The sequence below is a fragment of the Papio anubis genome, chromosome 4 (assembly GCF_008728515.1).
Source record: "Papio anubis isolate 15944 chromosome 4, Panubis1.0, whole genome shotgun sequence".
Taxonomy (NCBI): domain Eukaryota; kingdom Metazoa; phylum Chordata; class Mammalia; order Primates; family Cercopithecidae; genus Papio; species Papio anubis.
This window is the reverse complement of record NC_044979.1, coordinates 146,902,829-146,928,608: the sequence shown is the minus strand read 5'-3', so window position 1 is coordinate 146,928,608 and position 25,780 is coordinate 146,902,829. Positions and strand designations below refer to the sequence as shown.

At 52.1% G+C, this 25,780-nt stretch overlaps 1 protein-coding gene across 9 annotated transcripts in view; it reads right to left on the bottom strand.

Moving 5' to 3' along the window:
• MAD1L1 (mitotic arrest deficient 1 like 1) overlaps positions 1-25,780 on the bottom strand; it is a 414,177-nt gene that overhangs the window by 328,404 nt on the left and 59,993 nt on the right. The window contains exon 1 of one of the 9 annotated variants that reach the window (XM_017956547.3): positions 8,905-11,646. The exons of 7 other annotated variants lie outside the window; for them this stretch is intronic. The gene's annotated coding sequence lies outside the window, so the exon portion shown is untranslated. Of the gene's footprint in view, positions 1-6; positions 768-8,904; positions 11,647-25,780 lie in introns of those variants that run through there. One more of the 9 variants, XM_017956546.3, reaches the window with a different exon arrangement.

The following is a 25,780-nucleotide window of genomic DNA, read 5'->3' as shown; positions in this document are numbered from 1 at the left end:
CCTCACCTCTCCAGAAGACCCACACATAACAACAAGAGGAAAATCAGCGATCCCCAGGTGTAGCGCTTCCTACTTTCCAGAACGATTGCAGATTGTCTCAGCGAATGCCCAAGGAACCCTGTTGTTCACCGTTTCCATTTTTTAAATGAGGAAACTCAGACTCCAACGTGAAACAGCCACTTCAAAGTTCAACGTGCACCGCGATGATGAGCAGCGGCCTGAGCCATGTCTTCTAACTCAGCGCTGGGACTCCAGAGCACGCAGCAAGGATCTGAGCCGGGCACGCAGTTACGCCAGTGGTGTGTGAGCGTTCCCAGCCTCACAACCTGGGGCACAAAGCCAAGGCTCACTGGCTAGACTGAGCAAGTGGCACGTGAGCCCGGGCCCAAGGCCCCATCCTCGTTCTTCTCTTCACCTGTCATGGACCAAGCGCAGGTCCACACAGAAAGCAGGTGCCGGGCAATGCTGTAACAGCCCCGCCCAGCCCCACTCAAGGAGCTGGTACTGCACCACTGAATGAGCAACGGGGACCCCGACATTGGCCAACGAGGCTACCTGCACCCCTGGAAGGAGAGGCCCCAGTCACTCTGTCAGCCAGGCCCCCAGAGCAGCCTCGGGTGGATCCTGGGCACACCCTCCCAGCAGCTTGCCAGGGAACTCCTCTCTGCGAGTCAGCCAGAGCCACGCAGAGGCACACTGCAACCACGGACCCCTAACAGAAGCCATCCTGTTAACTAAAACGCGCACGCTGCAAACCTCACGCGCTGGGCCCGGCCCTCTGCCCTGAGACAGCCACTGACGTTTCCTGTCACTTAGTACCCTGCCCATGGGGCCCCGAAACCCTGCATCAGCTCATCCAGTGCTCACACAGCCCCTCCCCTGGGCTTCCAGCGCCCAGCTCCTCCTCCAAACACAGAGGAAGAGCCACTTCCTTATAAAGCCTCTGGCCACCCCCGCGCCCCTCACCATCCCATGCCTGTTTTGCAGGACATGGAGGACAACTGGAGCCCGCCTTGCTCAGCATTAGTTTCGAGTTTCTGGGGCATCTTCCATCTCTGGAACGAAGCTACCAAGAGCCTGTGAGCAGATGTCCTGCAGCCTGGCCCAGGCCCTGAGCCCTCACACACACCCAAGGACAGTCCTAAGCCCTCCCTCTGACCACAGCCTCTTCACACAGAGTACACCATGGCCTTCTCTCTTCCAGGTCCCCTCAGAGAGGTCTCCTCTGCCCACCCAAAGAACAGGCCCCTTGCTGGGCGTCTAGTAGGGATAGCAATGGGTGCAGAAGGAGTAGCTGGCACCAGGGAGACCCCATCTGTCCTCCCACACACAGGTAAACCGGGGTTAGAAAGCAGCTCCGTGGAAAAACCACTTATGACTGAAAGGTCTTGGAAGAGAAACTGAACTCTATGAGGGCGATGAAAGGTGGAGCTGGCCTTGAACGCCGTTACCATTCTCTCCAGAGTTTCCCAAAGCTTCCAACCTCGGGGAGTTAAAAATATCAGTACAAAAGTAAGGAAACCAGGCTGGGCGCGGTGGCTCAAGCCTGTAATCCCAGCACTCCGGGAGGCCGAGATGGGCGGATCACGAGGTCAGGAGATCGAGACCATCCTGGCTAACACGGTGAAACCCCATCTCTACTAAAAATATAAAAAACTAGGCCGGGCGCAGTGGCTCACGCCTGTAATCCCAGCACTTTGGGAGGCCAAGACGGGTGGATCACAAGGTCAGGAGATCGAGACCATCCTGCCTAACACGGTGAAACCCCGTCTCTACTAAAAATACAAAAAATTAGCCAGGCGAGGTGGCGGCGCCTGTAGTCTCAGCTACTTGGGAGGCTGAGGCAGGAAAATGGCAGGAACCTGGGAGGCGGAGCTTGCAGTGAGCTGAGATCCTGCCATCACTCCAGCCTGGGCGACAGAGCGAGACTCTGTCTCAAAAAAAAAAAAAAAAAAAAAAAGTAAGGAAACCTTTCCAAGCCAAGAGATATTTTTTCTGAAACATTTGAATGAGATATTTAAGTTGTTTTGCATTAGTCAAAGGGCCTGTAAATTTTCACTAACTCGGTGGGAAGAATTTATTTACAAATAAATAAAAATCGCGTATGTCCACATCTGCAGTGGCGCCCCCCAGCCCCTGTGCCCAGAACCAGCAGCAGGTAGGGTGGTCACAGGCGGCAGGCTACAGGCTCCGCCTACACAGCCAAGACCACCCGCCTCACACCTCTCAGGGCCCCATCACTGGACCTGAAACAGCAGGAGGCCAGTGGAGAGGCATCTGTCAGGCAGGACCAGGCCCCAGGGTTCTCCCAGATGGGATGGCTCTCTCTCACCAGAGGGCACACTGCCTGCTATCTCCCTCTGTGGGGAAGCCTCCCTGCAGCCTACAGAGCAGGAGGCAGAGCCGGGAGCATCCGACACTGATTTAGAAACAAGCTTCTTGCCCCAAAGCACGAACCCACTCAGCAAAGCTGGGAGCTGGGTAAGATCTCGGAGGGCCAGGCTCTGCTAACCACGCTCTGCAATTCCCAGTGACGCCAAGACCATGATAAATACAACCATTTAGCAATGAGGGAGAAATGGGACGGGTTCAAACAAACTGGAAAGTGAGAGTGACACAGACCTCTTCTGAAGTGCTGGGCTCCCACAGACAGCGCACTAGGCAGTCCCCTACGACACCCAGGAAGGCCTCTGTCTCATGTCATTGGGGTCAACGCCTCATTCTGGCATGGATGGGCCACATCAGAAACCTGAGTACTCTGAAGCCCGGGGGCATCCATCTCAACCACCCAGGGAGCAGGCTGGCTCCACATTCCCACAGACTCTGCAGGAGGCTGCTTCCGGGTGGCTCCTCCTGCCTGAGGGGGTGTGTCCTGGGGCTGGTCCTGCCCCAGGCAGGAACAGAGAGCTCGGCTTGTCCTGAGGAAGAAGGCTGGCGCCTCCGGCGGATGGCCCCACACAGACCCCAGCCCTCAAGAGCACTGACACGTGATGGGCTCTCAGCCTGGATACTCGCTGGCCACATCCCTAGGCCCCCAGATCCCTGGTGCCGCCTCTCAGTCCCCATGCAACCAGGCCCCTATCACAGGGAGGACTGAAGCTGCAGGGCTTGCGATTCCAGAGCCCTCCAACCACAGGGGTGGTGTGCCCAACACCTCCCATGGGCAGAAGCCGCTGGAGGGCACAGGGGCACCAGGAGGAATTCCTCCCTTCACAGCCTCTTGCACTGAAAAACCCGCAGTCACTACTTTGGCTAAACCAAGCCTCGTGAGCCCTGTCTGGCCATTCTTGCTCATGACCAGGGTTCAGCTTCCACTCAAAAGCACAAGCTCAGTGAGCTCGATGACAGCGTTCAAGAACGTCACATGGGACCAGTCTACTCTACTTGAAGAGACAGAGGGAAGGCCAGGAAATCCTTAAAGGAAAAGGAGATGGACCCGCGGGAGAAAACCTGGGTCTCAGCCCCAGCCCTGGCCCCTCCAGGCTGAACCCCCTACCTGCTTCGCTGGGCTTCCTAAGGCTCATTTCCAAAACCCCAGGGCACAGGCATAGTGCACTGTTACCTGACAACCCCTGCACTGTTAACTTGATGGATGTGGAAGGGACAGGGAGGATGTTTTAAGGGTGTACAATCCAAGCCCATTTTCATACTGGCATTGCGAGGCCAGGAGAGGACATGCACCCTGGAGGCGGTGTCTGGATGTCGCCGTGGACATGAGGAGAACACGCTTCAAGTACAATCATCAACCAACATGTTAAAAGTATACCCTTGGTTCGGCAGTGTCATCAAAAGAAAATGTGCTCCCCATATACAAACACCAACTGGAGATCGATTACAGGCTAAAACCTCAGACCCGAAAATATAAAATTACTAAAGAAAACAAGGAAAACACTCATTGGTCTAGGCAAAGATTTTATAGCTAAGACCTCAAAAGCACAGGCAACAAAAACAAAAATAGACAAACAGGACTATATCAAAGTAATAAGCTTCTGCCTATCCAAGAAAACAAGAGACTGAAGAGACAGCCTCCTGAATGCGGGAAAATATCTGTCAACTGTTCGGCCAGTAAGGGACTAACATCCAAAATACAACTCAAAAAGAACTCAAATAACAACAATTGAAAAACGTAAATAGTCCCATGAAAAAGTAGGCAAAGGACACATTTCTCAAAGGACGACATGCAAATGGCCAACAGGTGTATGAAAAAATGCTCAACATCACTAATCATCGGGGAAATGTAAATCAAAACCACAATGAGATACCACCTTACCCCAGCTTCAAATGGCTATGAAAAAGACCAAACACACACACAGATGCTGGTGAGGATGCAGAGGAACAGGAACTCTCAGCTGCTGTTGGGAGGGAATATAAATTAGTACCACCACTATGGAACCCAGAATGGAGATTTCTCAAAAAGCTGAAAACAGAACGACACCCTACGATCCAGCAATCCCACAACGGGGTATTTACTCAAAGGAAATCACTGTATCAAAAAGATACCTGCACTCCCATGTTTATCGCAGCAAAGATGGCAACGATGCGGAATTAACCTGTGTCCAGTGACAGAGGAATGGATAAAGAAATGCGGATGTGCACACAATGGAATGCCATCCGACCAAAAGAAACAACAAGAGCTATGGGCGCGGTGGCTCACGCCTGTAATCCCAGCACTCTGGGAGGCCGAGGAGGGTGGATCACCTGAGGTCAGGAGTTCAAGGCTAGCCTGGCCAACATGGTGAAACCCCATCTCTACTAAAAATACAAAAATTAGCTGGGCATGGTGGCACATGCCTGTAATCCCAGTTACTCAGGAGGCTGAGGCAGGAGAATTGCTTGAACCAGAGAGTCAGAGATTGCAGTGAGCCAAGATCACACCACTGCACTCCAGCCTAGCAACAAAGCAAGACAAGCAAGCAAAAGAAAGAGAGAAAGAGAGAGAGAGAGAGAGAAAGAGAGAAAGAGAGAGAGAAAGAGAGAAAGAGAGAGAGAAAGAGAGAAAGAGAGAGAGAGAGAGAGAGAGAGAGAGAGAGAGAAAGAGAGAAAGAGAGAAAGAGAGAAAGAGAGAAAGAGAGAAAGAGAGAAAGAGAGAAAGAAAGAAAGAAAGAAAGAAAGAAAGAAAGAAAGAAAGAAAGAAAGAAAGAAAGAAAGAAAGAAAGGAAGAAAGGAAGAAAGAAAGGAAGAAAGGAAGAAAGGGAGGGAGGGAGGGAGGCTGTCATTTGTAACAACGTAGCTGGAATGGGAAGTCATCACGTCAGGTGAAATCCCCAGGAACAGAAAGAAACTCTACATGTCTTCACTCATGGGAGCTGTGGAAATTCCCCTCCCAAAGGCAGAGAGTAGAATGAGAGGTATAGTGGACGGGCAGGGCTGGGTGAGTGGAAGGCCAGATGGAGAGAGGTGAGTTAACGGGTGCGAACGTACAGTGAGATGAAAGGCATAGATTCAGTTGCTCCACAGAAGAGTGGGGTCACTAGAGCTAACAATGTCTTGTACAATTCAAAGTAGCTAGAAGAAAAGCAGAACTTCTCCCAATACATGGAAATGACAAATACTCAAAGTGATGGTCGCCCCAAATACCCTGCACTTGCCCGCTCCACATTCTATGCGCGTAAGAAAATATCACAGGTACCCCGTAAATATGTAAAATATTATGTATAAAATACATAAACGGTAAATAAATAAAAGAAAATGTGCTCTCTGGGGATGAAGTGTAAGCTTTAGTTAGTGAAACAGAAGGGGTTTAAGGCAATGGTTTCAGAGCGCTCCATATGAGAAAAAGAAAAGACGAGGTGGTTTTGCCAACACGTGGACATTTCTGAGGCCACAAGGGAGGTCCCGTCAAGAATAAGGTGGAATCTGATCAAACCAGGCAGGAGGTCACCTCCTGAACTGTACAGGAAGCATCCCGGCGCCCTCTTCTCACATTAACAGCAGTCCGTGGAGAAGGATGGAGGCCATCATCTGGAGTAAAGGACATACCCTTGAACCAGCTAGGGTGGGGAGGAGGAGCCCCAGAGGCTCTGGGCACGTGGAGGAGGCCACAGGGGTGGACTGCGAGCTCTCAGAGAGGCTTGCGCGGAGAAGTAGCCTGGGAGCCGGAGAGCCGCTCCTCTAGAGTGGGGCTTCTGTGACCTGGCAAGAAGCTTTGCTACCTCAGGAACACCAGACCTTCCAAAAGGATGAGGCTAAGAGAGCAAGCAAAGGGGGGTCCTCAGCCCCGACCTGCCACGCTCTTCCAAGAGGGTATCCCGAGGAAACCCAAGACAGGGACCACGCCTGGCCAAGGTGGCATCATCCTGCCACCATGTAAGGATGTTTTTAATTGTGCTAAAATACACTTAACATAAAATATACCATCTTAACCATTTTTAAGTCCCCAGTTATGTCGTGTCAAGCATATTCCCATTATTGGGCAACCAGCACCACATCCATCCCCAGAACTCTTAATTTGGCAAAACTGAAACCTTGTCCCATTAAACAGGAACTCCTGCAGTCCCTCTGCTCCCATCCCCGGCCACCTCCATGCTACCTTCCGTCTCTAAGAATGCGATCACTCCAGCCACACGGGTGGAACCGCACAGCATTTCTCTGTGACGGGCTTATTCTACTCGGCATTATGTCCTCAAGGCTCATCCACGTTACAGCATGTGGCAGACTCTCCTTCCTTTTGAAGGCTGAGTAATACTCCATTGCATGGCTTCACACGTATCCATTCGCCTGTCGGTGGACACCCGGGCTGCTTTCACCTTTTGGCTATTGTGAATAAAGCTGCTACTAACACGGGTGTGCCAATGTCTGTTCAAAACGCTGCTTTTAATCATCTCGGGTGGATACACAGAAGTGGCACTGATGGAGCATTCCATTTTTGGCTTTTCTGAGAACCACCACAGACTGTTTTCCACAGTGGCTGAACCAACTAACTTTCTCCATCTCATAGTTTTTAATTTATAAAAAAGCTCAACAATAAAAAAAAAAAAAATCAGCAAGTCCTCATAGCCATAACACGGAGCACGGAACACCCATTAAAGCTGATGCTGGGCAAAAAGGTGGTCAGGCAGTTGCCGCAGACAGCAAAAAGCACAGGACACACAAGGATGTGCTCGCCTAGCCAGACAGCGGTTACGGCTTCACGCATGCAAAGTGCGTGTGTGTGGTGAGGGGAGTGGGCACATGGTTTCACTGCGTGGTGTGTGTGTGTGTGTGTGTGTGGTGAGGGTGAGCACATGGTTTCACTGCGTGTGTGTGTGTGTGTGGTAAGGGGGGATGAAGAATGACCAATGAAAGGGGTGGTGGTGGACGGGACGGATCTAGTGGTGGTGGTGGAATGGAAGGTGGTGGAAATGGTGGTGGACTGACCAATGGATGGACCGAACCCGCAAGCGTTGATGCGGCGGTGGCAGGTGGCAGGTGGTGGCAGGAGTGGGGATAACACGACTTATTCCGCAAGGCTGTGGCAGGTGGTAAGTGGCGAGGATAATGACGATCCAATCCAATGAGCGGCGCGTGGCAGGCAGGCAGGCAGGAGGGGATAATTGATCGATTCAATCCAGCAATGCCATAAGTGAGGATAATAATCGATCCGACCGGCGCGGCAGGTGAGGATAACGACTTATCCGACCACGCAGGCGCGGGTAAGGTGGCAGGCATATGGGGATATCGACGATCCGATCCATCCACGTTAAGGCGGCGGGTGGTTATCGTGATGATCGACGATTCCCGATCCACACGCTATAAGGCGATGAGGGAGTGGGCACATGGTTTCACGGGCGCGCGGTGTGTGTGTGTGTGGTGAGGGGAGTGGGCACATGGTTTCACGGCGAGAGTGTGTGTGTGTGTGTGTGGTGAGGGGAGTGGGCGCATGGTTTCACGGCGTCTGTTGCAAGGGCCATGGACGCATGGTTTCACAGTGTGTGGCGTCATGAGGTCAGCCTAACGGCATGGACCACCTGCACGAGAGTCATCTGCGGCAACTCCAGCCTGCCCCACCCCGTCCCACCCCATCCCACCCCACTGAATCAAGACCCCTGAAAGCGGGGCTCAGGGGCTGCACACAAGTTCCCTGGTGATTCTTACACACAACTACTTCTGGAACTACCGACCACCTGCATAGAGAGCGGAGGCCGGGCGCGGCGGTTCACGCCTATAATGCCAGCACTTTGGGAGGCTGTGCCAGGCAGTTCACCTGAGGTCAGGAGTTCGAGACCAGCCTGGCCAACATGGTGAAATCCTGTCTCTACTAAAAACACATAAAATTAGCCGGGTGTGGCGGCAGGTTCCTGTAATCCCACCTACTCAGGAGGCTGAGGCAGGAGAATTGCTTGAACCCAGGAGGCGGAGGTTGCAGTGAGCTGAGAGCACGCTATTGCACTCTGGCCTGCGCGACACGAGCAAGACTCTATCTCAAAAAAGAAAAAAGAAAAGACAAGACAAGACAAGACAAGACAAGACAAGACAAGACAAGACAAGACAAGACAAGACAAGACAAGACAAGAAAAGAAAAGAAATCGGAGAAAATCTAAGTGGAAAATAACCCTACAGCCTTCCGGGCAAGTTACCAAAGGCAATTCTTTATGCCACCAGGATGCCACCCACCACACCCGTGACGGAGAAAACACTGCCTGCTGCTCTCTGTCAATCTGAAGGACAAATATTGGGTTACAGAATTTGGTCCAAGTCTAAAAGAAGAATCCTACAAATGTCATCACAAGAATTCTGGAAACTCAAACACCTGAAACTGCCTAAGTGGCTTTGGCTACTGTGTAAGACAAGGCTATGGACTTTTGATAATTTGATATATACTGGAACATCTTCCAAACAGTACCAAGTAATACAATATTTTAAAAATAGAAGTCAGTAATAACAAGGCAATGGGAACACGGCTGTGGGCAGGCCTGCTCCACTCACCACTCCGGGAGTGCAGGTCACTGTGGCCGCTCCGGCAGTGCAGGTCACCGTGGTCGCTCCCGGAGTGCAGGTCACCGTGATCAGGAAGGGGCGATGACAGAACAAATCACAGCACTTAGAGGGCTCTTCCCCTTCATGTTACGATTTGAGTTCCCCACCGTGTGAGTCCACGCCTCACATGCGTGAGAACCCGCAAAAACTAAGAGAGACGGAGAAGCGAAAAGCAGCACAGCAAGCTCCCGACACGGAAGGCACTGCCCATCTGGGAGAAGCGGGGAGCCGGTCCCCTGCAGTCTCTCCTCAGCACAGCACAGCACAGGCCCAGGGCCCCGGGACACAGGGCAGAGGGCGTCTGGAAGAGGAGGGCAGACACCTCTCGAGAAGCCCTGGGACTCAGGAACAGGGCTTGCGCCTGTGGGAAGAGAGGGCCGGAGCTCCACCACCACTGCCTGTCATGAGCTCCTACAAGAACAGGGGAAAGTTCTTGAAGAGCTGTTGAATCATGAAGGCTTAGTAAACAATTGCAGCCTTCGCCACATATCAAATCCAAGACCAGAGCCCCAACACCTCCAACTGGCAGGAAGAGTGTTTATTTTCCAGAAGCCTCCTGACCTGTGTGTGGTTAAAGCTACTCAGAGATGTTTACCGAGGGTGCTCTGGGGATTAGCTAAGTGCTCGTAACCAGGAGGAGCCATGCCAAGTATCATTATGGCCTAAGAACAACTCCCGACAGTCCGTTCTGAAACCCGCGCTTCGCCGACTACAAAGTGGAAGGCATTCAGAGGCCTCAGGAGCCTCAGCTCGGCGATGACAGGGCAGTGACAGCTCCAACTGCAGTGGAACCTGTGACATCTGCTGCTGCAAACGCGAGCTTCAGCTGCAAAGCCTTTTTAATTCTAACTGGTGGGTTTTCAAGGGGAAGAAAGTCTTTTTTTTTTCTGCAGCTGAATTTTGACTCAAGCTCAGCTGCACGCAGAGCGGCAGAGGGCTGTGGGGAGTCCGGCCCACTGCTTTCTTTCCGAGGCAAGAGCAGCTCCAGCCCAAGCCACAGCTATTTTGGGGCTAACGGCAGATAGTGCCAGTTTCACTGAGTCTGAAAAACTGGAGATCCAGAGGACTCCGAGGTGGAAAATGAATGAAACGGCAACAGCCATCAAACTAATTAACAAACAAGACACCTCAAGCTTCCAAAGAATAGAAATCCACAGGGCCTGGGAGCACAGTCCAAAACTGCTGAGGCTGGGGCTCCAGCCAGAGCCCTGTGGCAGGCGGGGAACACAACCCAAGCGACACAGGCTCTCTCTACAGGGCTTATTTTGCGAATAGAATGCAGAAATAGGAATAAAATACATTAGACAGCAAAACCTCAGTGCTACAAACCAAAGGACAATCGGCATTCACAACTGCAAAGTCACAAGGGCAAAAGGGCGTCATGTCAGCCAGATTTTTCTGGCTGACGCAACGTAATTGTGTGGAAAGGTGGGGCCGCCAGGTTGGGAGGGATGCATGTCCCCAGAACACGGGAGGAGCAGCTGGTGTTTTCCTAAAGACAGGGGACTAATGCCATGCTGTGTCGCACCTGGCCCTGGGTCAGGTTCTGCAGGAGCCACCTGCCCGAGGCTGTACCTGCTGCACCCAGCCTGAGGCCACTGAGCTGGAGCTCAGGCTCTCTGGTCCCAAGACCAGAGTAAGCCCAGGTCAGAGGACTCACACAGGGCACCAGTCCCTCTCACCAAGAGACTGGGCCGCTCCATGACACTTTGGCCACATGGCAGACGATGCCACTCACACTCTTCCAAGCAGAAGGAAGGTCACTCTTACCCCATGGAAAGGGACCCAGGAATGGTGTGGTCTCAGGCCTGGCTGCTCCACCACTTCTCTCCAGCCCCATCTGAAAGCCCAAAGGCCCACGCAGCAGCAAACCCTTGTCACACTGTGATGCCCCCCCACAGACAGCAACCACCTTCCTACGGGCACGTGGGTCCCACACACTGCCTGGGCAGGACAGGGGTGCAGGAGGCATCTGTTTCTCCACATCACTGCCTCAAAACCTCCCACGACGGGAGCCACAATCCCACCTCAGGGCCTCTGCACAGCCCTCTTCAAGAACACCGCACCCCTAGATGCCCACGTGGCCTGCCCCATTTTCATTTGTTTGAGTCTTCACTGGAATGTCACCTGAGCCCCGGCTCCCGGCCGCTCCTCCTGGTACTCTCCTCCTCCACAGACCACCACCAGCTGAGATCCTGCATCTTTCTACCAGCTTCTCTAGTGTCTTTTCCCCTCCACCGGAATGCAGGCTCCAGAAAGGCACACGACTGTTTTCTATTTTGTTCTGTTTTTTCCACTGGCCCAATAATATGTTTTCAATAAATATTAGGAGAAAGAACAAAAAAAAATAATATCATTCCAGAACAGTAACCATCCAACTAAATGCTACACAAGTCATTCTACTGAACTCAGACCACTGGATTAAAAGTTCGGTATAACAGGTTAAATGTTACAGTCTATCCACACAATGGAACCTGTGTAAGAGGGAAAAAACACATCGTTTCCTATATTAACATAAAAGATCACCAAAAAGGCACTGCCAAAGAGAGATACAAGAAGCGTATTATAAGTATGCTATGCCACCATGTGCAGAAAAGTCAAAACCTGCATGGCTGCGTTAATTCATTTTTGCACAAAAGAAGTCTGGCCGGCTGCTGTGGCTCACGCCTGGAATCCCAGCACTTTGGGAGGCAAAGGCAGGTGGATTGCTTGAGCCCAGGAATTTGAGACCAGCCTGGGCAACATGGTAAAACCCCGTCTCTGGAAAAAAAATACAAAAATTATCCAGGCGTGGTGGGGTGTGCTATAGTCCCAGCTACTAAGGAGGCTGAGGCAGGAGGATCACTTGAGCCTGGGAGGCAGAGGCTACAGTGAGCTATGATCGCGCACTGCACTCTACCCTGGGTGACGGAATGATACCCTGTCTCAAAAAACTACATACATATAAAAGATAAACAAGAAAATAACAATGGCCTTCTGCTGGAGAAGAACAAGAACATGGCAGAGGCTTGCCACTGAATACTTTTTTTTTTTTTTTTTTTTTTTTTTTGAGATAGAGGCTCGCTGTGTCACCCAGGCTGGAGTGCAGTGACATGACCTCAGCTCACTGTAATCTCCACCCCCCAGGTTCGAGCACTTCTCCTGCCTCAGCCTCCAGAGTAGCTGGGATTACAGGTACCCACTACCATGCGAGCTAGCCACTGGATACTTTTTGAATGTTTTCAATATTTTGTACCAAGAAAATATAATAGCTGTTCAACACGTAATTTTCTTTTTTTTTTTTTTTTGAGACGGAGTCTGGTTCTGTCGTCCAGGCTGGAGTGCAGTGGCCAGATCTCAGCTCACTGCAAGCTCCGCCTCCCGGGGTTTACGCCATTCTCCTGCCTCAGCCTCCCCGGTAGCTGGGACTACAGGCGCCCGCCACCTCGCCTGGCTAGTTTTTTGTATTTTTTAGTAGAGACGGGGTTTCACCGTGTTAGCCAGGATGGTCTCCATCTCCTGACCTCGTGATCCGCCCGTCTCGGCCTCCCAAAGTGCTGGGATTACAGGCTTGAGCCACCGCGCCCGGCCTCAACACTTAATTTTCAAAGCCTAGTATTGCAACCTTACGTTGCAGAATCAGGTACTACATAAAAATTTTATAAAAAGAAAAATAATTCCCACAACAAATTAATGCAGAGAAATCTAATTATAACCATTTGTAACAAAACAATTCTATCATTCCTAAGTGACGCTCAGCTATGCATAACAATGCAAATAATTTGCATTATAAACGGGGCAGCAATCTATCAGTGCAAAGTTTCCTATCCAGAATCAAGTCGGTAATGGATCCCAGAAGGTGGCTCAGTGAGGAATCAAATGATGCGTGTATCTCAAACATTTCAACTTAAAACATAAAAACACACAATTATTTTCCAAGCTGCAAACTTTTTCTTCAAACATGAATCCATTATTTGGAGTTTCATCTTTTTTTTTTTTTTTTTTTTTGCATGAACCACGTCCACGACACATGACAGTCGTGTTTGTGAGCTGCTGAGTGTCAGCTCCTGATTGTTAGTTGTTCCTCTAAACTGGATCCCTGTAATCTTCCTAGACCTTACAACTGTTCCTCGTCATCTTTCACGATTTGCTTTATTCAACGGCAATCTTTCAGCAATTTTCCTTCGGGACTTTGCAAAGCATTCAGCTTTGTCTTCACAGGAACATTGCTCTACACATAATTATTTTTCATCAGCTTCCATATTTAATTAAATTATGTAATTACGATGACATGCAACAGGCACAGACCAGCACATTAAGGACGGGCGGCCAAGGCCTCCAGGGAGCAGGACTGAGTGAGCGCCCGCAGTGTTTACAAAACTCGGGAGTGATCACAGAACCCAGGGGCTTGCTCTGGGGGTGTGGGAACTGGGAAGGTCCCCACGTTTTCAAAGAAACTTTCCTTTTTCTTGAGAATGGGCACACAGACGACAGTACGCATTCCTTGTTTTTTGTTTTTGTTTTTGTTTTATGAGACGGAGTCTCACTCCTTTGCCCAGGCTAGAGTGCAGTGGCATGATCTCAGCTCACTGCAACCTCCACCCGCTGGGTTCAAGCAATTCTCCTGCCTCAGCCTCCTGAGTAGATGGGATTACAGGCACACGCCACCACGCCTGGCTAATTTTTTGTATCTTCAGTAGAGACAGGGTTTCACCATGTTGGCCAGGCTGGTCTCGAACTCCCGACCTCGTGATTCGCCCGACTTGGCCTCCCAAAGTGCTAAGGTTACAGGCGTGAGCCACAGAAGCACACTCTTCTATGTATAACGCATTTTAAACTTTAAAAACAAATGGAGAAGAGCATGCTGGTCATGAGAGCTGCTGTGCAGCAGGAATCAGCACTCTTCTGGGCAAGCCTGGGGAGCACTGGTCGCCCTGGAGGCAGCCTGGGCCTGGCTCCTCTCAGAGTTACCCCCTCCTCACCATGCGAAATCTGACACAAAGCATCACCCTCATCCATGCCAAGAACTACTGGGAACAGAAACGTGCACATAAATAGTCTTGTTTTCAAAAAGCAGGTTCTGCAAACCATCCGAAGCACAAAGAGGCAGCAGAGTGAACACCTTAGGTCTGAAGTCTCAGTCAAGCACTCAACTCTAAGTCCATTCATTGCAAATCTGTGACCCTGACCAACCAGTCAACTTCTCCAAACCTCAACCCCTCCTCAGGAAAATGGGAACAGTTACAGTCTCCGTTCCAGCATGGACTCACTGAGAACCGGATGTGTGCAAATGCCTACGTCCTCTTCTCAATAGGTTACTTGTACAACGAACTGCTGTATAAACAGAGACTATATGATTAGAAATAAACACTTCTCTATCCACTGGCCTCATTCCAGAGGAGACGTAAGTTGATTCTAACATCCTCAGGCACTGTTCCAAAGAGTGCCGACTGATGCAAAGGAATGGGAGAGGCAAGAGAACAGTCAGGCACAGCAGAAAGCCCGCACTCTGGAGGCAGCCAGGTGAAGGGCCCAGGTGAGACTGTTTTCTGGTCTATGAAATGGGCAATTCGACCCTCCTGCAGGGACTCTGCACTGAGGGCACCCAGCAATCAGTTGGAAACCCTGGACCCCTGTGACGGTTCCTGGTGCCCACGCCCATCACCCGAGCAGGGGCAGACGGCATGCCTATCAGTTTTTAGATCACATCGAACGGAGACACCAAATGTGTTAAGTGACAGAGCCACACTGAGAAGCAGAAAAAATGAGGGGGGAGGGGGGTGGTATAGGAAAAATAAATGTTTTGACAGTTGCACCAAAAAAATCAATTGTAGAAACATATGGTGGAAGCGTGCACCTGATCCGTCAGCACAACCTATGAAGACGCCTGCAGAATCTGCATCCAGCGAACAAACCTAACTGAGCATTTCCTGTGTGCCCAGCAAGGACACTGCACGGACAAACAGGAGGAGTCCTTTGCGGCCAGAGCTGAGTGGCTCGCTGAGGTGGCCAGCTATGATGACAAGAGTGGGCAGGTGACATCCCCGAGGCCCAGAGGAGGTGACAGTGGCATGATCCAGTGACCGGATCCAGAGGAGAGTGGAAAGCCTGAGGCTGAGGGAAGGGGGTACGGTCACCTGGGAGGGCCAGGAAAGGGCGCTTGGGAACGGTGACATCTGAGCACAGATTCAATGAAATAAGAAGTAGGCGATACAAATATGGCTGGGCGCAGTGGCTCATGCCTATAATCCCAGCTATTCAGGAGGCTGAGGCAGGAGAATCGCTTGAACCTGGGAGGCAGAGGTTGCAGTAAGCCGAGATCATCACATCATTGCACTCCAGCCTGGGTGACAAAGCGAGACTCCACCTCAAAAAAAAAAAAAAATAGCAAGGGAAGAATTTATAGGAAGTTCTATAACAAGCAAGGCTAAGCTACAGCTGCCAGGGGATGAAGGGCTGGACTGGGGGAACCCAGGGAACTCTGGAGTGATAAAAGTGTGTTATCTGAACAAACGCGTGTGTTCCACTTGTCACAACTCGTCCAGCGACACACCTCAATCTGCACACTTCAGTGTCCAGGCTCAGGGGACGCCTGAGCCATCAGCATGAACCCACAGTCACACTCTGGGACGCAAACTACCCACGGGAGGATGCTGCTGCCTGCTGCGCTCCAGCCACCGGGACCACCCTCTGCAGAGCGGGAGGAAGCAGCCATGCACAGCAGGGAGCCATGGGGAAACGTGGTCCAGGGGAGAGGGGACTCTGCGCCGCGTTTCACTGTAAACCAAGGAGGTGTCCACAGCACGAAACGACCAAAACACGTGTCTCAGCTCAACAGAACGGAAGGGGTGGGAAAAATGGGTGCTTTGGTAGGTGGCAGACTCCCCATCCCCCAGAGGTGCAGGGACAGACTGATGGGCAAGGTGGCTGGAGGCTCAGGGTGAGACAGAGTGCCCCTGAGGACCGGGGGGACCCAGAGCAACACGTGGCTCGCAGCTTGCCACGGCTGGGTGGCCACCCCATGCTGCCACAGCCCCACTGACAAAGGCGGGTCTGTGTACGCGGCATGACCAGCCCCCAGGGTGCGCCTGTGCCCGGAACTCCAGTGTGGTAACTGTGGGTCCACACGCTCTGCGGAAGAGGAAGTAAGTCCTGGGGTCCATACTGATGAACTACCAGGGTCACTCATTAAATGATTCAGTAAAACCACGCGTTCTCCCACATGCAAACTTCCCACAAGAACAGGCTACCAGCAGCCAAGTCCACACCACCACGACCGTGACATGGTCCATCCAGACCTCGCCTCCCAGGAGGGGATCCTGCTACAGCCCTGGAACCAGGCCACGTTTCACGGCTCTTTTGCCAGGAACTGACCTCCCGCCTCCAAGCTAATGGCAGTCCAGCTCTCTCTCAGCTGCCCACAAGTCAGCAACTTGGATCATCTGCTGCAGGGAAATGAGTTACAAGGCTCCACAGACACATGTAAATAAAATGAGGAAACTTCAACTTTACAGTTGCTGCCTTCACATTCTTTCTCCCAGCTCAGGAAGGATTAAAAGGACTTCAAAGCAGCCTGGGTTCCAATTAAGCCAGTGTGACCACCCCAGGGATGCTAGAATATTCCTGATTAACAAGAGGCGCTGTTTGAACTGTTCAAGCTAAAAAAAGCCCTCAGAACCTTTCAAACAAATGCCATAATTTTCTCTCCCTGTTTCCTCACTCTTTGGAAAAGCTGATCTTTTGAATGCTTCAAACATTCAAAAAGAAAGCTAGATAATGGCCCCCAACACAACTTCGGCAAAAAGCTCAGAACAGGGGCAGTGAGCGGAGAGCTTGGGATGCAACCACACACAAGCAGGCCTGCTTCCGGGAGGCGCGGCCCGGCCGGCTGAGTCTGTGACAGCACGTGTCCACCATCCACACAAGGCACAGCAGCTGGGCCGGGAGAATGACCCGGGCGGAACCACACCTGGCAGGGAGCTGCAGGGCCTCCATCATCATGCCAAGTGACCCCAGTGACAAGGGCCTCCAACAGAAGAGGCCCAGGGAAGGGCCTGAGAACCACCACTGCGCACCTGGACAGCACACTCCGTTCACAAAGCACTCTTCCAGGAATGGCCACGGGCTGCTGGAGACTGAACTGGAATCACTGGAATCAGCGGAACTGATGGAACCCCCTTTTACAAAGACGCTCCCGTAGCTCCACGGGGCTGGAACCCAGGAAGGCCCCAGGTGAGCTCAGAACCCAAAAGCGACCCCACTGTAGACTGTGGACAGTGGCATCCGCGGATGGGAGAGGGCCGGTGAAACAGTAAGGCCAGGGCAGCACGCTTCACTGGGCAACGGATGTGCTGCTGCAAGTGGGCGCAGTAGCAAGCAGGTCAAGGTCAAGGAAAACCAAGGGACTGTGACTTCAGAGATAACAGGTGTCATTCCTGACTGTTCTACATTTAGTCATGACTTTTAATGTTTAAGAATTAAAATTAGCAGGTTGGGCACAGTGGCTCACGCCTGTAATCCCAGCACTTTGGGAGGCCGAGGTGGTCGGATCACGAGGTCAGGAGATTGAGACCATCCTGGCTAACACGGTGAAACCCCGTCTCTACTAAAAATACAAAAAAAATTAGCTGGGCACGGTGGCGGGTGCCTGTAGTCCCAGCTACTTGGGAGGCTGAGTCAGGAGAATGGCATGAATCTGGGAGGCGGAGGTTGCAGTGAGCCGAGATCGCACCACTGCACTCCAGCCTGGGCAACAGAGCGAAATTCCATCTCAAAAATAATAATAATAATAATAATTAAAATTAACCTTGTGTGGTGGTGGGCATCTGTAAACCAGCTACTCAGGAGGCTGAGGTGGGAGGATCACTTGAGCCTGGGAATTTGAGGCAGCAGTGAGCTATGATCACACTCCAACCTGGGCAACCTCATCTCTTAAAAAAACTAAAAAAAAAAAAAATACAATATTTTAGGCCAGGCATGATGGTGCATGCCTGTAATCCCAGCACTTTGGGAGGCCAAGGCAGGAGGATCATGTAAGCCCAGGAGTTTGAGACCAGCCAGGACAACATAGCAAGACTCCACCTCTTAAAATAAAAAAAAATTTAAGTAGTAAAATAATCATTCTGTAATAAATTTCACACTCCCCACTGCACCTATCTTACCTACAAAGATTTATTTTGGCAAAGAGGCAGCAGACTGCAGAGTAAAGAACAGTAAATTGGCCAGGCATGGTGGCTTTCACGCCTGTAATCCCAGTACTCTGGGAGGCCGAGGCGGGTGGATCGCTTGAGGTCAGGAGTTCAAGAACAGCCTGGCCAACATGGCAAAACCCTGTCTCTACTAAAAATACAAAAATTAGTTGGGCATGGTGGTGAGTGCCTGTAGTCCCAGCTACACGGGAGGCTGAGGCAGGAGAATCGCTTGAACCCTGGAGGCAGAGGTTGCAGTGAGCCGAGATCGTGCCACTGCACTCCAGCCTGGGTGACAGAGCGAGACTATCTAAAAAAAGAAAAAAAGAACAGTGAATTGAAAATCAAGTAAATCTGGCTCCTAGAGAAACAAAAAAAAGCAATGTGGGAACAAAGGCCTTTAAGGAACAGAAACTCAGAAAAAGGTGCATCGTTAGCGAGATGTTCTTTGAACTTGCTGAGCAATAAAGGGAGAGAAAAGGCCTCAGAACCCTAGAAAGGCAACAGCCATGCAACTGCAGACCTGGGCTATAGCCCCAGCTGGTCCCCAGCCTGCTGTGTGGCCTGGGCTGTGGCCCCAGTTGGTCCCTGGCCTGCTGTGTGGCCTGGGCTTTCCTGAACTTCGGTTATCTGTCCTTAAAAGGGAGGAAGGGACCAGGAGACCTCATCCTGAACTGTGATTCTCCTTCAGCAAACAAAAATCACCTGAGAATCTCTTCCTTCCAAAGATGTGGCTGGTGTCAGGGAACCAGCCGCGAGAAGGTACAGGACAAGACTCCTGGGTGGAGGGCGCCGCGAGGGCAAGGTCCTGAGGCCAGAACACCAAGGAGCTCTGGGAAGGTGTAGGAAGACCGCAAGCCCAGAGTAGGGGGCAGACACACGGGGCGTGGGGCCCAGAGGCCACCAGAAAGACTCAGGTTTTATTCCGAGTGTGTAAGGAGCCAGGGATTGTGTCTGGTGGAGAACATGGGACTAAGCTGGTGGAGTTCTTACATGGGCTTTCCCCCAGCTGAAGGATGAGTTATTAAATGTGTTTTAAAATGCATGTTTAAAATCGTTTTAGGCCAGGCGTGGTGGCTCAAGCCTGGCAATCCCAGCACTTTGGGAGGCGAAGGCAGGCGGATCGCGAGGTCAGGAGATGTCCGAGACAGCCTGGTTAACGGTGAAACCCGTCTCTACTAAAAATACCAAAAACTAGCCGGGCGAGGTGGGCGCCTGTAGTCCCAGCTTCTCGGAGACTGAGGCAGGGAGAATGTGAACCCGGGGTGGCCCGGGGCTGCAGTGAGCTGAGATCAGCCACTGCACTTCCTTCTGACTGAAGCGAGAGACCATCTCAAAAAAAAAAAATCGTTTTAAATGCGACGTGTACCCGGTGCTTGTTCTGGCTGTTCCATAGGAAGAACGGAAGCTTATATCACAGGAAGCAATCAGTGGTAGGACACACGTGGTGGGTGGCTTCTGTGTGGCAGAAAGGACATTTGGCCTGATGCAAACTCAGGTGACACACGATCATACAGGACTGCACCTTTTAAAGTCTGTATGTAGACAAGGAAGAGCTACAAAGGTAAAAAGGAATCTCCTAAGAGCAGGTAGGGATGCGACTGGTGGGATTACAGGGGATTGGCAGTCTCCTTTTTATGTATCTGTATCTCTCCACTTTGTAAAGAACATGACTTGTGCAGTAAAATTAAGAAAAAAAGTTCTATAGTCACGTTGCTCAACTTCCTCATGCCAAGGAAAAAAAGCATTTAGGAACAGAAATTGTTCTTTACCTGGAAAAAAAAAATCTCTGCTCCAATCCAATAAGGCGAAGGAAAAAAGGCTTACAGAGCTGTGCACATTAGCAAAGGTGCCCTCTTGCACTGAGCAGTGGCGGGCGTGTCTACACTGCAGGTGCCAGGCTCGGCGCTGTGTGCAATTAACACGTCAGGAGAGTTTAAGGAGTAGCGGATACAACCCTAAATGGTGAATGCACATAAAGGGGCCGCGCCTCCAGGACTCACGCCCTCAGGTGGCCCCTTCCACAAAGACCCAGGCCAGGCTCCGACCACAGCTACTGCAGCCACGACCAACAGGCTTAGGGCACCTGCATGCCAGGGCTTGTCCCCACGGGCTCTGGCCACCACGTGAAGCAGCTCGTCTGCCCTAGCCAGAGAGAGCCCCTGAGGAAAGAAGGCAGCCCTGCCTCTCGGCCACTGACAAGGCAGCACACATGCACACAAAGCCATCCCGATGTCCCATCCCCAACTGCCACCAGGTTGGCCCCAGGCAACCTGCAGAATCCTGAAAAATTACCAAGCACTGTTTAAAGCCACTAAGTGTTCAGGGTTGGAGTGGGCCATAACACGGAAAGGGAAGGGCATGTGGGAGGGCCGAGGGAGTGGGGGAAAGCACAGAACTCATGTTTGGTGCGGTTGGCGCAGAGGTTGAGGCGGGGATGACAGAGAAGCTGGAGAGCCAGGCAATGGCAGGAGGCCTCTGGTCAGCCACATCGAGACACGAGGACTTCATCGTGACATCAGCAGGGACAGGCGAACAGCTTTGAGCAGGGTCTCGTGATCACTGCTTCATCTCAGACAGATCCCTCCAAGTGCCGGAGTGAAGAATAGTTGCAAGACGCAGAAGTGAAGCCAGGGACAGTAAGGCGGCCGCTGCACGAGAAAGCGTTTCTAAGTGGCGTGGCGGCAGTGGGGATGGGCTGGAACTAGCAGGATCCCAGGAAAGCAAGGAGAGGAAATCATGGGAAAGGCAACACAGGCTGAGAAGAGAAAGATGGGGTGTCAGAGATGAGAACCAGGTGCCTGCCGTGGGCGCTGAGTGGACAGGCCTGCCTCTCCCAAGGATGAGAACCGGAGGAGCCCCAAGCTCCCTGTGGCTGGTGAAACACAGGTGGGGCTCGCGGTAACAGGTGATCGAACACAGAACAATTTCCCACCTTCAACAATTCAAAGATCACAGTTGGAACATAGATGATTTAGCAAGACAGGCAGAATTTAATAGTGCTTCAAAAGGGCCCAATTTTCCCTGCTGCTACACCACTGGTGGCTGCCATTAATGAATGGGGTAGAAAATAGAACTGCGGAGAACTTTCGAAGAATCCTAATAATCTGCGGAAGAGAAGCAACGTTTCCTGCGTATCGTGACAGCAGAGGGAAGGGCACTCTCATTCTCCCCAATTTAAAGATAAAAACGTGGGTGCAGTTCCACAACCTGCCTGAGCCCACACAGCCAAAGGAGGCAGCAGGCCTCCACCCAGACTCTGACCCAGCAGGCTCACAGGACTGTCGGCACTGTGGTGCTGGAGCCAGAGCGCGCACACACAGGCGCATGCGCCCCAGAAAGATTCCTCAACTTTACCCCCGACAGTGCCTGGCAGTTTACAGAAGGCCACGCATGGGCCACCTCCGTCGTGCAAAGGACAGCAGAGAAGCCCAGCAGCCGGAGGGTGGAGATGCTACGTTCCTGAGGCCTCACCGTGCCCAGTAAGAGAGCACCACGCAAGCTGCCAAAGGGGCCACGAGACCACACAGCCCAATACCAGACCCGTAAGAGATGCCAGAAATCAGCCGCATCTGGAGAGCCCCGGGACGGACACACAAGTTCATCACCACGAGGCCTGAGTCTGACGGGAAGAGCACACAGCAATGCAACACTGAGATGTGAGGGTTCAGATCCAGCCGCTCACCAGCTTAAGTCCTCTGGACAGCTGCTAACCTCTTTTGCCCGCGCTTCCTCACTCATAAAACGAGTGTGACAACAGTGCCCCCACCTCAAAGGGTGGCAGGGAGGACTGCTGGAGCGAAGGCCCAGGAAGTGCTTGGAGCAGCACCTGGAAAGGGCCCGGCGGGCGTTCTCCGTCATCAATCCTCACCACGCAGCCTTCATTCTTCACAGCCCTGCGAGACACCACGGCCGCTCCCATTTGACAGACAAGCACACGAGGCTCAGGCAGGACGTGTCTGGCCCAAGATCGCACCTCTGGGAAGCTGCAGAATCCCACGTGAACCCCAGACTCCAACTCTCGCCTGACTCTTGCCCGTGCAGACCTCAACTCCGCAGAGCCCAGGGCCCAGCCGCAGGAAGTCATCATGCTGGTGCGAAAGGTCCCGGGTCTCCAGAGTACATCCACGCCTCCTCAGGACAAAGGGCTCCTCTGGGAAAAGGCACAAACACTGCCAGCACCGTATGCTTCCCAGAACAGAAAACAGGAGGGCACCACCGCCAGGACGGGGCAGCCCAGGCGCAGCCGCTTGCCAACCTCGGCCGGCTCAACTTCCCAGAAGCGTCCAGCAAAGCTGTCAGTAGCCCTCATGGTGCCACCTCTGGGGACGCGCAGGACTCAGCTCCAGTGCCTGATGAGCCCTCGCACAGGTGTCCGTGGAGCAGAAATAAGGGACAGAGGACCGAGGCCCTAAACAGCTGAGAACCCACGTGGTTGGCCGCAATCCCATCTCAGCCCTGCTGGCTGCCAGGACGAGGCTGGAGCCTCACATGGGCTCCCAGGGTGAAGTCAGAAGTCAGAGGTGCTTGAGGCTGCTCCATCAGATGGCTCCTGGGAGCGTGCACACCGTGGTCTGTGTGCACAGAAGACCCCAGACGGTGCCAGGCACCCTGCACACACCCCTCTGGCTGAGACTCCAGCACCTGCTAGCATGCCCCTGGCATTCCCAGTCGAATCTCCTTTTCTCCCATTTATACATATTCCTCTCCAAGTTACATAAACAAAGTGTACATAGTCAAACTACAAGGTTTGTTATGGCAAGCAGCCGCCCCCAACTCCACTCTGCATCTCCTGGCCCAGTTCCCAGCCTCAGAAGCACTCTAAGTTATTTGAGTTAATTATGTTGAAACAGACCTCCCTTCCTGAAACGACAGGCTTTCGTTGCCACTTTCCTAATTCTTCAGTTCGGGGCATTACCTGTGACTTCCGGGATGGAAGAGGAGGCCACGGCTCCTTGCTCCCACCAGCCCTCTGCCGCCCCACAGGTACCACCACCACCACCACAGCTCCAGCTGCCCGCGTCTGGCTGAGCACACAACTGGACCAGCGCCACTCACGCCGAGGCCACACGGGAAAGTGTGGTGACTTCCACCTCCTTCCGACTTTGGGTTTCCCCTCAAGCTAATAGGAGAAAGGGTTTTTCACTTGCTTAGCTGTCTGTTTATCGCTCATTCCACCCTGGCTCTTTAAACTGTTCAAATCTCCTCTGGAGATGTGCGGGCGCACCCGGCATCAGGCTGCCTGGCAATCTTGTCTTTGGGGAGGCTCTCAGTGCCACTTCCTGCTCTGAGGACTGAGCCCCGTCTGCCCGGGCACAGGCATTGTCTCCAGCTGCTGCTCCCCAGTGATGGATACCCTGCTCCCTGTGTCCCAACCCTTCCTCAGTCATCAGTCTCTCTCTCTCTCTCTCTTCCTTAGTACCATGCACCCTCCAGAAGCTTTCTGGAAAGAGATTTGAGGGAGATAACTTGTTTTGAAGACAGGATCTCACTCTACCACCCAGGCCGGGGTGCAGTGGTGTGGTCATAGCTCACTGTGGCCTCAACCCTGTGGACTCATGCGATCCTCCTGCCTCAGCCCTCCGCACCCGGAGTACCTAGGACTACAAGCAGGCCAGCACACCCAGCTGTTGCTGTTGTTGCTGTTGTTGTTGTTGATGATGAGATGGAGTCTTGCTCTCCTATACCATTACCCACAATGGTCTCCAACTTCTAGGCTCAAGTGATCCTCCCACCTCAGCCTCTGAAAGTGCTGGGATTACAGGTATGAAGCACCGTGCCTGGCCAGGAAGACCGACTTTTTTTTTTTTTTTTTTTTTTTTTGTTTTTTGAGACGGAGTCTTGCTCTGTCGCCCAGGCTGGAGTGCAGTGGCACGATCTCGGCTCACTGCAAGCTCCGCCTCCCGGGCTTACGCCATTCTCCTGCCTCAGCCTCCCGAGTAGCTGGGACCACAGGCGCCCGCCACCTCGCCCGGCTAGTTTTTTGTATTTTTTAGTAGAGACGGGGTTTCACCGTGTTCGCCAGGATGGTCTCGATCTCCTGACCTCGTGATCCACCCGTCTCGGCCTCCCAAAGTGCTGGGATTACAGGCTTGAGCCACCGCGCCCGGCCGAAGACCGACTTTTTTAAAGACTTTGCCTTTGGGCCTTTAGTCTGCTCTCTCATGTGTCTGTTAGTTTCATTGGGTATGGAATCAAAGGCTGAAAATTATTTTCCTGCAACTCTAGACCACACTGCTTTACTCTACGCTAAATTCCAATGCTGCCATTTAGAAGCACAAAGCCATCCTGATTCCCGCTTTGTATGTAACCTATTCTCATCCTTCTGAAAGTGTGTAGGATCATGTCTTTACCCTAATATTTGGGGTCACAGCAACATGCCATGGCAATGGTATTTGATCACAGACGTTCGTCCACTGGACTGGGTACCTGGTGGCTCCTTCAGTCTAGAAGATGCTTAGGCTCTAACAAAGTGTTTTTGAATTGTTTCATCATGCTGTTCTCCCCGCCATTTCTTTGCTGGACTTGTTGAATATGGTTCACAGAACCCAGTCCTCGGAGTCTATTCCATTTCTCTCGTTTGATCTTTTTTTTCTTTCTGGATTTCCTTAACTTTTCCAACACTTACACTGATTTTTTTTTCCCCATATCTGTTCACAGTTTTAATTTCCTGGAACTCTTCTTGTTCACTGAATGTTCTTCTTCCAGAGAACATTTTTCTTGTTTCATTATCTTCTCTTGTTAAAATAACTACTTTTATCTCACTGAGCATGCTTATGAGAGGTTTCTTCCTGGAACTTTTATCTTTGCATAATTTCCATTTCCTCTATGCTGCTTTTCTGTTTGCTTGGTCTATACCTTTTACACCAGAGACTCCTTCAGATGTCTAGGAGGCTCTGAATGAGATTGTGACGGCGCCTGTTAAGTTTCACGGCAAGAGAGAGTTGTGAGGTGGCAATTTCAGCGCCTTTCTGTCCTCCCTCTGGATAGTCTGTGGCCCCACAGGAGGCTCTTCTACTCTCTTGCTTAGTGGACAATGCTCCACCAGCCCCGACTCAATGCTTAGCGGGGACAAAGCTGGTCATCTCGGCGGTCACACCGAGTTCACTTACCGTGGTCCATAAGGCACCCCATCCCCAAGTGCACGACCATCAGCTTTACTGCCTGCTCAGCACACCTAATGCCTGCCCCGGCTGGGCTGGGCTGAGCAGGGACCAGGGCCTCCGAGCAGCCGACTCACAACACACTCTTCCGTCCTTGTGTGGCCACTCAGGAAGTCACCTGTCAAGCAGCTCCCAAGCCTGGTCACAACACACTCTTCATCCTGTGTGGCCGCTTCTGGAGGTAACCTGTCACAGCCCCAAGCCTGGTCACAACACACTCTTCCGCCCTGTGTGGCCACTCGGGAAGTAACCTGTCACAGCTCCCAAGCCTGGTCACAACACACTCTTCCGTCCTTGTGTGGCCACTCGGGAAGTAACCTGTCACAGCTCCCAAGCCTGGTCACAACACACTCTTCCGTCCTTGTGTGGCCGCTCTGGAGGTAACCTGTCACAGCTCCCAAGCCTGGTCACAACACACTCTTCCGTCCTTGTGTGGCCACTCGGGAAGTAACCTGTCACAGCTCCCAAGCCTGGTCACAACATACTCTTCCGTCC